A 10,000-nucleotide genomic window follows, 5' to 3' on the forward strand; every position below is an offset into this window, starting at 1 on the left:
GAAAAATGAGACGCAGCCTTGATTCACAAAAGTGTTAAAGCACAGGGAGTGTAGTGCTCCCCCTTGTGTTCACATGAGTGTAGTGCTCCCCCTTGTGTTCACATGAGTGTAGTGCTCCCCCTTGTGTTCACATGAGTGTAGTGCTCCCCCTTGTGTTCACATGAGTGTAGTGCTCCCCCTTGTGTTGACATGAGTGTAGTGCTCCCCCTTGTGTTCACATGAGTGTAGTGCTCCCCCTTGTGTTCACATGAGTGTACTGCTGTGTCTTTAGTCTGTCTGGATGTCTGGTCTCAGAGAGGGGCGGGGCTGCTCTGGCCTCAGCTCTGAGCTCCGCCTCCTCCCACCTGAGAGAGTTAGACCTGAGCTACAACCATCCAGGATCCTCAGCAGATCTCCTGACCGCTCTACAGGACCAGCGCCCCCTGCTGACTGTCAGGTGAGAACCACCCCCTGCCACCTCTAAGTCTGGGTTTCCTGGTCTCTGGTCTCTGGTCTGGTCTCTGGTCTCTGGTCTGGTCTGGTCTCTGGTCTGGTCTGGTCTGGTCTGGTCTCTGGTCTCTGGTCTGGTCTGGTCTGGTCTGGTCTGGTCTCTGGTCTCTGGTCTCTGGTCTCTGGTCTGGTCTGGTCTCTGGTCTGGTCTGGTCTCTGGTCTCTGGTCTCTGGTCTGGTCTGGTCTCTGGTCTGGTCTCTGGTCTGGTCTCTGGTCTGGTCTCTGGTCTGGTCTGGTCTGGTCTGGTCTGGTCTCTGGTCTCTGGTCTCTGGTCTGGTCTCTGGTCTCTGGTCTGGTCTCTGGTCTGGTCTGGTCTGGTCTCTGGTCTCTGGTCTCTGGTCTGGTCTGGTCTGGTCTGGTCTGGTCTGGTCTCTGGTCTGGTCTCTGGTCTGGTCTGGTCTCTGGTCTCTGGTCTGGTCTCTGGTCTCTGGTCTGGTCTCTGGTCTGGTCTCTGGTCTGGTCTCTGGTCTGGTCTGGTCTGGTCTGGTCTGGTCTCTGGTCTGGTCTGGTCTGGTCTCTGGTCTCTGGTCTCTGGTCTCTGGTCTGGTCTGGTCTGGTCTCTGGTCTGGTCTCTGGTCTCTGGTCTGGTCTCTGGTCTGGTCTCTGGTCTGGTCTGGTCTGGTCTCTGGTCTCTGGTCTGGTCTCTGGTCTGGTCTCTGGTCTGGTCTGGTCTGGTCTCTGGTCTGGTCTCTGGTCTCTGGTCTGGTCTCTGGTCTGGTCTGGTCTCTGGTCTGGTCTGGTCTGGTCTGGTCTGGTCTGGTCTGGTCTGGTCTCTGGTCTCTCTGGTCTCTGGTCTCTGGTCTCTGGTCTCTGGTCTGGTCTCTGGTCTGGTCTGGTCTCTGGTCTCTGGTCTGGTCTCTGGTCTCTGGTCTCTGGTCTCTGGTCTGGTCTCTGGTCTGGTCTCTGGTCTCTGGTCTGGTCTGGTCTCTGGTCTGGTCTCTGGTCTGGTCTCTGGTCTGGTCTCTGGTCTGGTCTGGTCTGGTCTGGTCTGGTCTCTGGTCTCTGGTCTCTGGTCTCTGGTCTGGTCTGGTCTCTGGTCTGGTCTGGTCTCTGGTCTGGTCTCTGGTCTGGTCTGGTCTGGTCTCTGGTCTCTGGTCTCTGGTCTCTGGTCTCTGGTCTGGTCTGGTCTCTGGTCTCTGGTCTGGTCTGGTCTGGTCTGGTCTCTGGTCTGGTCTCTGGTCTGGTCTGGTCTGGTCTGGTCTGGTCTCTGGTCTCTCTGGTCTGGTCTGGTCTCTCTGGTCTGGTCTGGTCTGGTCTCTGGTCTGGTCTGGTCTGGTCTGGTCTGGTCTCTGGTCTGGTCTCTGGTCTGGTCTGGTCTGGTCTCTGGTCTGGTCTCTGGTCTGGTCTCTGGTCTGGTCTAAACTGGACTTGTGTGTTCCAGGTTGGATCCTTGTGGAAAGCGCTGGATGGTTCCAGGTCTCAGTAAATGTGAGTATTTGAATTGTTCCAGTTTCACTTGTAGGACTGACACTGGGTACATCTGGATTTATTTATTCCAAAGAACTTGTGAACACATTTAGGGACCAGACGAGCTGCAGCCTCCACAAAAATCACACATTTTAAAAGTGCACAAGAACTTTTGAACAGGATTTGGAACAGTTGAAAACACTGATGAGGGTTTGAACTGAACTAAACAAAGAGGATTTTGAAGCCTGACATGAGCCAAGACGAGCGTCCTACAACAGAAATGATCCAATGATCTCATTCTCATTTATTTACACAGAAGCCGTTTAAAACCACAGGAAAATGGATGAAACTCATCATGACATTAGAATAAAAACACTCTGAACTGTTTCCTGTGTTTCCTCTTGATACAAACATTAGAATAATGTGAAGGTTTACCTCAGTCTCTCTTTCAGGACACACTCTTTACAACTTTAGTTGTGATTGTTGTTTGTTTCAGATTATTGTGAACTCACCCTGGATCCAAACACGGCGCACAGAGAACCTCACAGTGTCTGAGGACAAACGGACTGTGGAATTATATCATCCACTTCCTCCTCCTCCTCCTCCGGATCATGAGGACAGATTCACAGACTGGTGTCAGGTCCTGGGCTCCTCCGGCCTCAGGGGGCGCTGTTACTGGGAGGTGGAGTACTGGGGGAATGTTGATGTAGCAGTGAGTTACAGAAGAATCAGAAGAAGAGGAAACGGTGCAGAGTTTGGACACAATGATCAGTCCTGGACCATGAGGATCGAGGGAGGAAAATACTCTTTTTTACACAATGAGACAAAAAGGCCTGATTTTCCCCTTTCCTCCCTCTCCCCTCCACAGTGGGCGTGTTCCTGGACTCTGAGGCTGGAGTTCTGTCCTTCTTTAAGGTCTCTGATGAAAGACTGTTCCACCTCCACACCTTCAGAGCCTCCTTCACTGAGCCTCTGTTTTTGGGGTTTGGACTGAGGGGGAAGAACAGTTGTGTGTCTCTGTTGAACATGAGGAGGTCACAGCGCCCCCTGGAGGACGCCTCTTCTCTGTGAGCTGAGCATGTGTTCATGTGTTCATGTGTTCATGTATTCATGTGTTCATGTATTCATGTATTCATGTATTCATGTGTTCATGTATTCATGTATTCATGTATTCATGTATTCATGTGTTCATGTATTCATGTGTTCATGTGTTCCTCAGAGTTTGTCTCATCTGTTTCTTCTCTTACACCAAACACAGGACATTTAGAAAAAGTTTTAGTTTCTCTGTTGAACTTTAATGTCTCCAGTGTCATTTTGTGATTCTCCTCATTCTGACTTCAAATTATTATTGGTGTTTGTCTTTGGTCCAGACTGAGGACAGACCCAGAGGGACTGATGGAGACCAGACTGAGACTGAACTATAAAACACCACTCAGCACAAAGACCACGTTTAGTCCTGGTTTAGACCTGGTTTAGTCCTGGTTTAGTCCTGGTTTAGTCCTGGTTTAGTCCTGGTTTAGTCCTGGTTTAGTCCTGGTTTAGTCCTGGTTTAGTCCTGGTTTAGTCCTGGTTTTAGTCCTTGTTTAGTCTTGTTTTTTGTCCTGGTTCAGTCCTTTCAGTCCCTGGTTTAGTCCCGTTTCAGTCCCGGTTTAGTCCTGGTTTAGTCCTTATTCAGTTCTGGTTTAGTCCTGGTTCAGTCCTGGTTTTAGTCCTGGTTTAGTCCTGGTTTAGTCCTGGTTTAGTCCTGGTTTAGTCCTGGTTCAGTCCTGGTTTTAGTCCTGGTTCAGTCCTGGTTTTAGTCCTGGTTTAGTCCTGGTTTAGTCCTGGTTTAGTCCTGGTTTAGTCCTGGTTCAGTCCTGGTTTTAGTCCTGGTTTAGTCCTGGTTTAGTCCTGGTTTAGTCCTGGTTCAGTCCTGGTTTAGTCCTGGTTTAGTCCTGGTTCAGTCCTGGTTTAGTCCTGGTTAGTCCTGGTTTAGTCCTGGTTCAGTCCTGGTTCAGTCCTGGTTTAGTCCTGGTTTAGTTCTTTTATTTGAGTTTGTTGGAGGAGTAAATCTTGACTAGATCTTGTTCCAAATAATGCTCCACTAGAGGGCGACACCTCACCTTTGTGACACTGGGGACATTGAAGACGGGACGATTCCTGCAATTCAATTTTATTTCTCCAGCGCCAAAAACAATGGACTTGTCTCTGAGTCGTGATGGACGAGGACAGAAAAAGGGACGACAGAAGAAACATGAGAACAAACATTTATTTCAGAAATATTTACACACGATCCAGGGAGAGAAACTTATCCCATCTGTGCCTCGGGAGCTCAAATCGACGGGACAGCGGCTCACCACGCTCTTTTCCTTTCTTACTTTGTTTTTTGGGTCAAGGTTTTTTTTTGTTTTTTTTTTTTTTGTCTCCAGATCCAAACCAAGAAAATTTAAGAATCAAAACTGAAGAACAAAAAAGTAAAAACAATAAAATTATTTAATCCTTCACTTTGTTTTTCTCTGTCCTTTTATAAATATGAAGTCCTGGTTCAGTCCTGGTTTAGTCCTGGTTTAGTCCTGGTTTAGTCCTGGTTTAGTCCTGGTTCAGTCCTGGTTTAGTCCTGGTTTAGTCCTGGTTTAGTCCTGGTTCAGTCCTGGTTTAGTCCTGGTTTAGTCCTGGTTCAGTCCTGGTTTCAGTCCTGGTTTAGTCCTAGTCCTGGTTTAGTCCTGGTTTAGTCCTGGTTTCAGTCCTGGTTTTCCAGTCCTGGTTTAGTCCTGGTTTAGTCCTGGTTTTCAGTCCTGGTTCAGTCCTGGTTTAGTCCTGGTTTAGTCCTGGTTTAGTCCTGGTTTCAGTCCTGGTTTAGTCCTGGTTTAGTCTGGTTTAGTCCTGGTTCAGTCCTGGTTTAGTCCTGGTTTAGTCCTGGTTTAGTCCTGGTTTAGTCCTGGTTTAGTCCTGGTTAGTCCTGGTTTCAGTCCTGGTTCAGTCCTGGTTTAGTCCTGGTTTAGTCCTGGTTTAGTCCTGGTTTAGTCCTGGTTTAGTCCTGGTTTAGTCCTGGTTCAGTCCTGTATTAGTCCTGGTTCAGTCCTGGTTTAGTCCTGGTTTAGTCCTGGTTCAGTCCTGGTTTAGTCCTGGTTTAGTCCTGTTTAGTCCTGGTTTAGTCCTGGTTTAGTCCTGGTTTAGTCCTGGTTTAGTCCTGGTTCAGTCCTGGTTTAGTCCTGGTTTAGTCCTGGTTTAGTCTGGTTTAGTCTGCAGATTTCATGAGTCTGTGCAGGTTGTTTTTCCAGTATTTCTGCTTTGACATTTAAGTGGTAAGATTTTTTAATTTGATATTTGTTATTTTTTATGACCTTACATCAGGATAAGTGGGTGGACGGTGAACTCCCTCGTACCTTGGGCACATTGGAACAGAAAACAAAGTTCTACCATTTAATGTGGAAAAGCCCAGGAGATTGTGTAAAGAGGATTTTATTTTCACTGTAGAATCTGTACAGAGAATTGAGTCTGTTTCTTACTTCACTTTTTGCGCTTTTCTCCATGGAGATGTTATTGCTTTTTTGTCTGGAATGTTTCACAGTGTGGCTTTAAACCTTCCTATCTTCATCTTCGACCAAACCAGACCAAGTTACAGGTCAGCTCTGTGGAGAGGCGATCCCGCTCACAGTCAGAATGTTTGTTTTTCGAGGGATTTTTGAGCCATAATATCACTTGTAATTGAATGTAAAGTGGAGCTGTTTAATGTCACACTGTGGAACATTCCAGACAGAGCAATGACGTCTCCATAGAAACAAGCAGGTGACGCGCCCTCCACCAAAAAGTTACACCTTTAAACAACTTTAATTAATATTCTGCACATTTTTTTTTTTTTTTACTTTACCACATTATAACGTTGTTCCTTCGTCCATCGACTGCTGACCTGAAGTATCCCAATAATTATCACGATATATCGATGCTTCACTGACTCCTCACTGTCACTTTAGACTGTTTTTAACCCTCTTACACTGATGCTTTTGCACTGTTCTGCCCATACTGTACTTTTGTATTTGTAATCAGTCTGTTTAACCTATTTTTACCTTATTCTAATGCACGTCCTTTTATTTCATAATGGTTCATTTATTATTTCATTTTGCACCATAACGCTGAAGCAAGTTCCTGTTTGTGAATTTTTGCCACTGACAAATTCAATAAAATTGTCTTATTTTTTTTAACACTTTGATTTAATGATTAAATCAAATCATCAGTTTGAAAATGTACTTTAAACTGCACTTTAATAGTTTTGAGTGTAATGTCTGTCTGCGTCCACAGGAGGGCGCTGTTGTATCATTTATCAAAGGTTAAACGTGATCAGAAAATCATACGGATACTTCTGTTCAATTCCAAAATAGGTGTTTTTTTCCACACAGCTTTTGTGCGGCTCTATTAGTCTGCGGTCTCTGCCTCTGGTCTGTGGTTCTCATTAAGGAAAAAAACATAAAAAAAAAAAAAAAAAGTGTTTAAAATCTGAAGAAAAATTCACGCTTCATGGTCTGACCTTTAGACCTGAACAAACTTTACTGATCCACAAGGGAAATTACTTGGAACAGTAGCTCACACATCACATACTACAATAACACAAAATATTTTTTTAATCCTGATTTAGACCTGGTTTAATCCTGGTTTTAGACCTGGTTTAGTCCTGGTTCAGTCCTGGTTTAGTCCTGGTTCAGTCCTGGTTTAGTCCTGGTTTAGTCCTGGTTTAGCTCTAGATTAAAGTTGGTTTTAGTCCTGGTTTAGATCTAGTTTAGACCTGGTTTAGTCCTGGTTTAGTCCTGGTTCAGTCCTGGTTTAGTCCTGGTTTAGTTCTTTTATTTGAGTTTGTTGGAGGAGTAAATCTTGACTAGATCTTGTTCCAAATAATGCTCCACTAGAGGGCGACACCTCACCTTTGTGACACTGGGGACATTGAAGACGGGACGATTCCTGCAATTCAATTTTATTTCTCCAGCGCCAAAAACAATGGACTTGTCTCTGAGTCGTGATGGACGAGGACAGAAAAAGGGACGACAGAAGAAACATGAGAACAAACATTTATTTCAGAAATATTTACACACGATCCAGGGAGAGAAACTTATCCCATCTGTGCCTCGGGAGCTCAAATCGACGGGACAGCGGCTCACCACGCTCTTTTCCTTTCTTACTTTGTTTTTATGGGTCACGGGTTTTTTTTTCTTTTGTTTTTGTTTTTTTTGTCTCCAGATCCAAACCAAGAAAATTTAAGAATCAAAACTGAAGAACAAAAAAGTAAAAACAATAAAATTATTTAATCCTTCACTTTGTTTTTCTCTGTCCTTTTATAAATATGAAGTCCTGGTTTAGTCCTGGTTCAGTTCTACTTTAGTTCTAGTTTAGTTTTAGTTCAGTCCTGGTTTAGTCCTGTATTCAGCCTCACATTTTACTATGTGTCATTGTACGTATTTTAGCGTGTGTGTGTGTGTGTGTGTATGTGTAGGTGTGTGTGTGTGTGTGTCTGTATAGTGTGTGATGTGTGTGTGTGTGTGTGTGTGTAGTGTGTGTGTGTGTGTGTGTGTCTGTGTGTGTGTGTGTGTGTGTGTGTGTGTGTGTGTGTGTGTGTGTGTGTGTGTGTGTGTGTGTGTGTGTGTGTGTGTGTACACCGGGGGTGGGCAAACTAATGTTATATTTTTTTATTTGTTAACGTTTTATTTTTCCTGCATTTCCGGCGTTTCCCAGTAGATGGCGCACTATATGTACATTAAGGTGCGGCGTCTTCTGTTGGCCGCAATGCTTTATGGGAAAGTATTGACAGAAGTCATTTTCGGACGGTGTATCGGACCATGAATGAGGTAAAAGTGATCACGACATAAGGCTGCACTGATTCAGTTATTATTGTGTTGAAGCGGCGCATTAGTATAATGGAAGTTTCTTTCGGCTCTTTTAACGTAAGGAACATTGAGATTGTTTTTAGTTAAGACGTGTGTTTGTTGTAGAGTTTGAATATTTGTGCTTCTCTAGGGAAGCGCGGAGGTTTACGGGCAGAAGTATGTGTCTGTCTTCAGCTGCTTCAGATGAAAGGTTCATTTGAACAGTGCACTCACCTTGAATCAGTGCTGCCCCCTGGAGGCGGCTCCTTCACAGAGTCACTCATCATGGACCTGAGGAAGACCACAGAAAACAGTGATCAGAGTTGTTATTACATGTAACAGTTACGTAATTACAGCACGAATTATGAGTTATTCAATAGTGTTTCACAGAGCGGTAACAGGATAATACCCTGATATCCCGTTGCTCTGAAATGTTGTGTAAACGCAGTTCCAGAACAGAGTTGAACATGTAACCCACATTCGCCAATTACGGTCTTCTTCAAAGTCAGACGGTGCATTAACTTACCAAAATTACACCTACGTGCGTTGGAAGGTCGACTTCAGCACGAAGTTAATTCGAATCAGCACAGACTTATGTCTTAAACACTTCTACGTCATTCATGGTCCCAATACACCGTCCGAAAATGACTTCTGTCAATACTTTCCCATAAAGCATTGCGGCCAACAGAAGACGCCGCACCTCAATGTACATATATAATGCGCCATCTACTGGGAAATGTAGGAAATGCAGGAAAAATAAAATATTAACAAGGTTTATTATTATAATTTATTCAAGTTCGGCGGGCCGGATTAAAAGGTTTAAAGTTTGCCCACCCCTGGTCTAACTTTATAATAGGTCTATAATAAGCCTACAATAGGCCTATAATAGGTCGATAATGTCAAATGTTAATATTGGGAGCCTATTTCCCAATATTGACATTTGACAACATCATTGCATCTGTGTTCGTTAAAACTTCAATGTTGGAAATTGGTAAAATTATTTAGTTTTATTTATGTACAGTCGCCCACATTACATTATTTATTTTAATACCTAAAAAGCAATTTGTTGCGCACTAATTGTCTCTCTAAAGTAGGTTAGGTCTGGCCTTATACACGTTTGTAAGATGAGCTAAACATTAATATAACATCGTTCACATTGTAACTGATGAAAAGTGAACAGCTAAAGACATTAGTCTGTTACTCTGACCCTCTGATCCTCACTGAACTGTTTGTTTTTTCCTCTTGGACACATTTGGTGAAGTTTGTGCAGAGGAGATGAATTTTTCTCTCAGCTCAATCATGGTGTAATGGGAGGGAGGGGCCTCTAGGTGGCGCTGTTGTCTTTTTATTTACCGTCACATTTATTTATTTTTACCAAGAAACATTCAAAAACTAATTCTTATTGTAACTTTGGCCTGGAGTTTTTAGTTTAATAATCACACTAATTTATATTTATTATTATTATTATTATTATTATTATTATTATTAAGTTTATAAAGTGTCAATGTGAGTTTATAAAACTTTATTTATATTATATTATTATTATAAAGTGATGAAAGTTTAGTTTTTAAATGTTTAACTAGAGTGAAGTGATTAAAGCCAAAAGAAAACAACCATCCACATGAAAACTATCAGGGACTAAACCAGGACTAAACCAGGACAAAACCAGGACTAAACCAGGACTAAACAGGATTGAACCAGGCCCAGAACTATAACGTGAGACTGTGACGTCATACATCATACATACATACGTGTCTATTTTTACCCTTTAATTCTTTTTTTTTTTTTTTTTTTTTTTTTTTGCGTGTGTGTCCAAATGTTGTATAAGAACGTTGTCTCAGATGTGAAATGTCATAATAAATAATAAAATGTAATAATAATAATAATAATAATAATAATAATAATAATAAAAATGTTCAATAAGTGTTGACTCCTCCTCCTCGTGGCGGCGCGTGCAGCAGTTCGTTGTCTTAATCCTGTAACAGTTTGTGTTTTTAAAGGTGCGAGTCACATTTTACTGCTCCGCTTTTATTTGACTTTATCGAGTTTTAAAGAGCAGAAAAACGCCCCCGGACTGAGAGCTGAGACCAGGAAACATCTCAACTCGCGTGAGTATCATCCACAGCGGTTTTTCTCGGTTTGGTGCTGATTTTTGTCGAGTTTTCAGTGAAATTGTGAAGTTTCATGCGGCACCTGCAACAACAGAACCAAACCGAAAAGTTCAACATGCAACCGGGAACAGACGATAAAAGTGTTTATTTTGGTTTAGTCC

General features: G+C 43.2%; 1 long non-coding RNA gene across 1 annotated transcript; it reads left to right on the plus strand.

The window, feature by feature from the left end:
• Positions 1–6: 6 nt before the first annotated feature.
• Positions 7–3,195, plus strand: LOC129409276 (uncharacterized). Its single transcript, XR_008632335.1, has 3 exons — positions 7–436; positions 1,872–1,918; positions 2,394–3,195. It is a non-coding gene; the product is annotated as an uncharacterized LOC129409276 (long non-coding RNA).
• The last annotated feature ends 6,805 nt before the right edge of the window (positions 3,196–10,000 follow it).

The sequence above is a fragment of the Boleophthalmus pectinirostris genome, unplaced genomic scaffold, assembly GCF_026225935.1.
Source record: "Boleophthalmus pectinirostris isolate CB_2022bp ecotype Guang Dong unplaced genomic scaffold, ASM2622593v1 HiC_scaffold_19, whole genome shotgun sequence".
Taxonomy (NCBI): domain Eukaryota; kingdom Metazoa; phylum Chordata; class Actinopteri; order Gobiiformes; family Gobiidae; genus Boleophthalmus; species Boleophthalmus pectinirostris.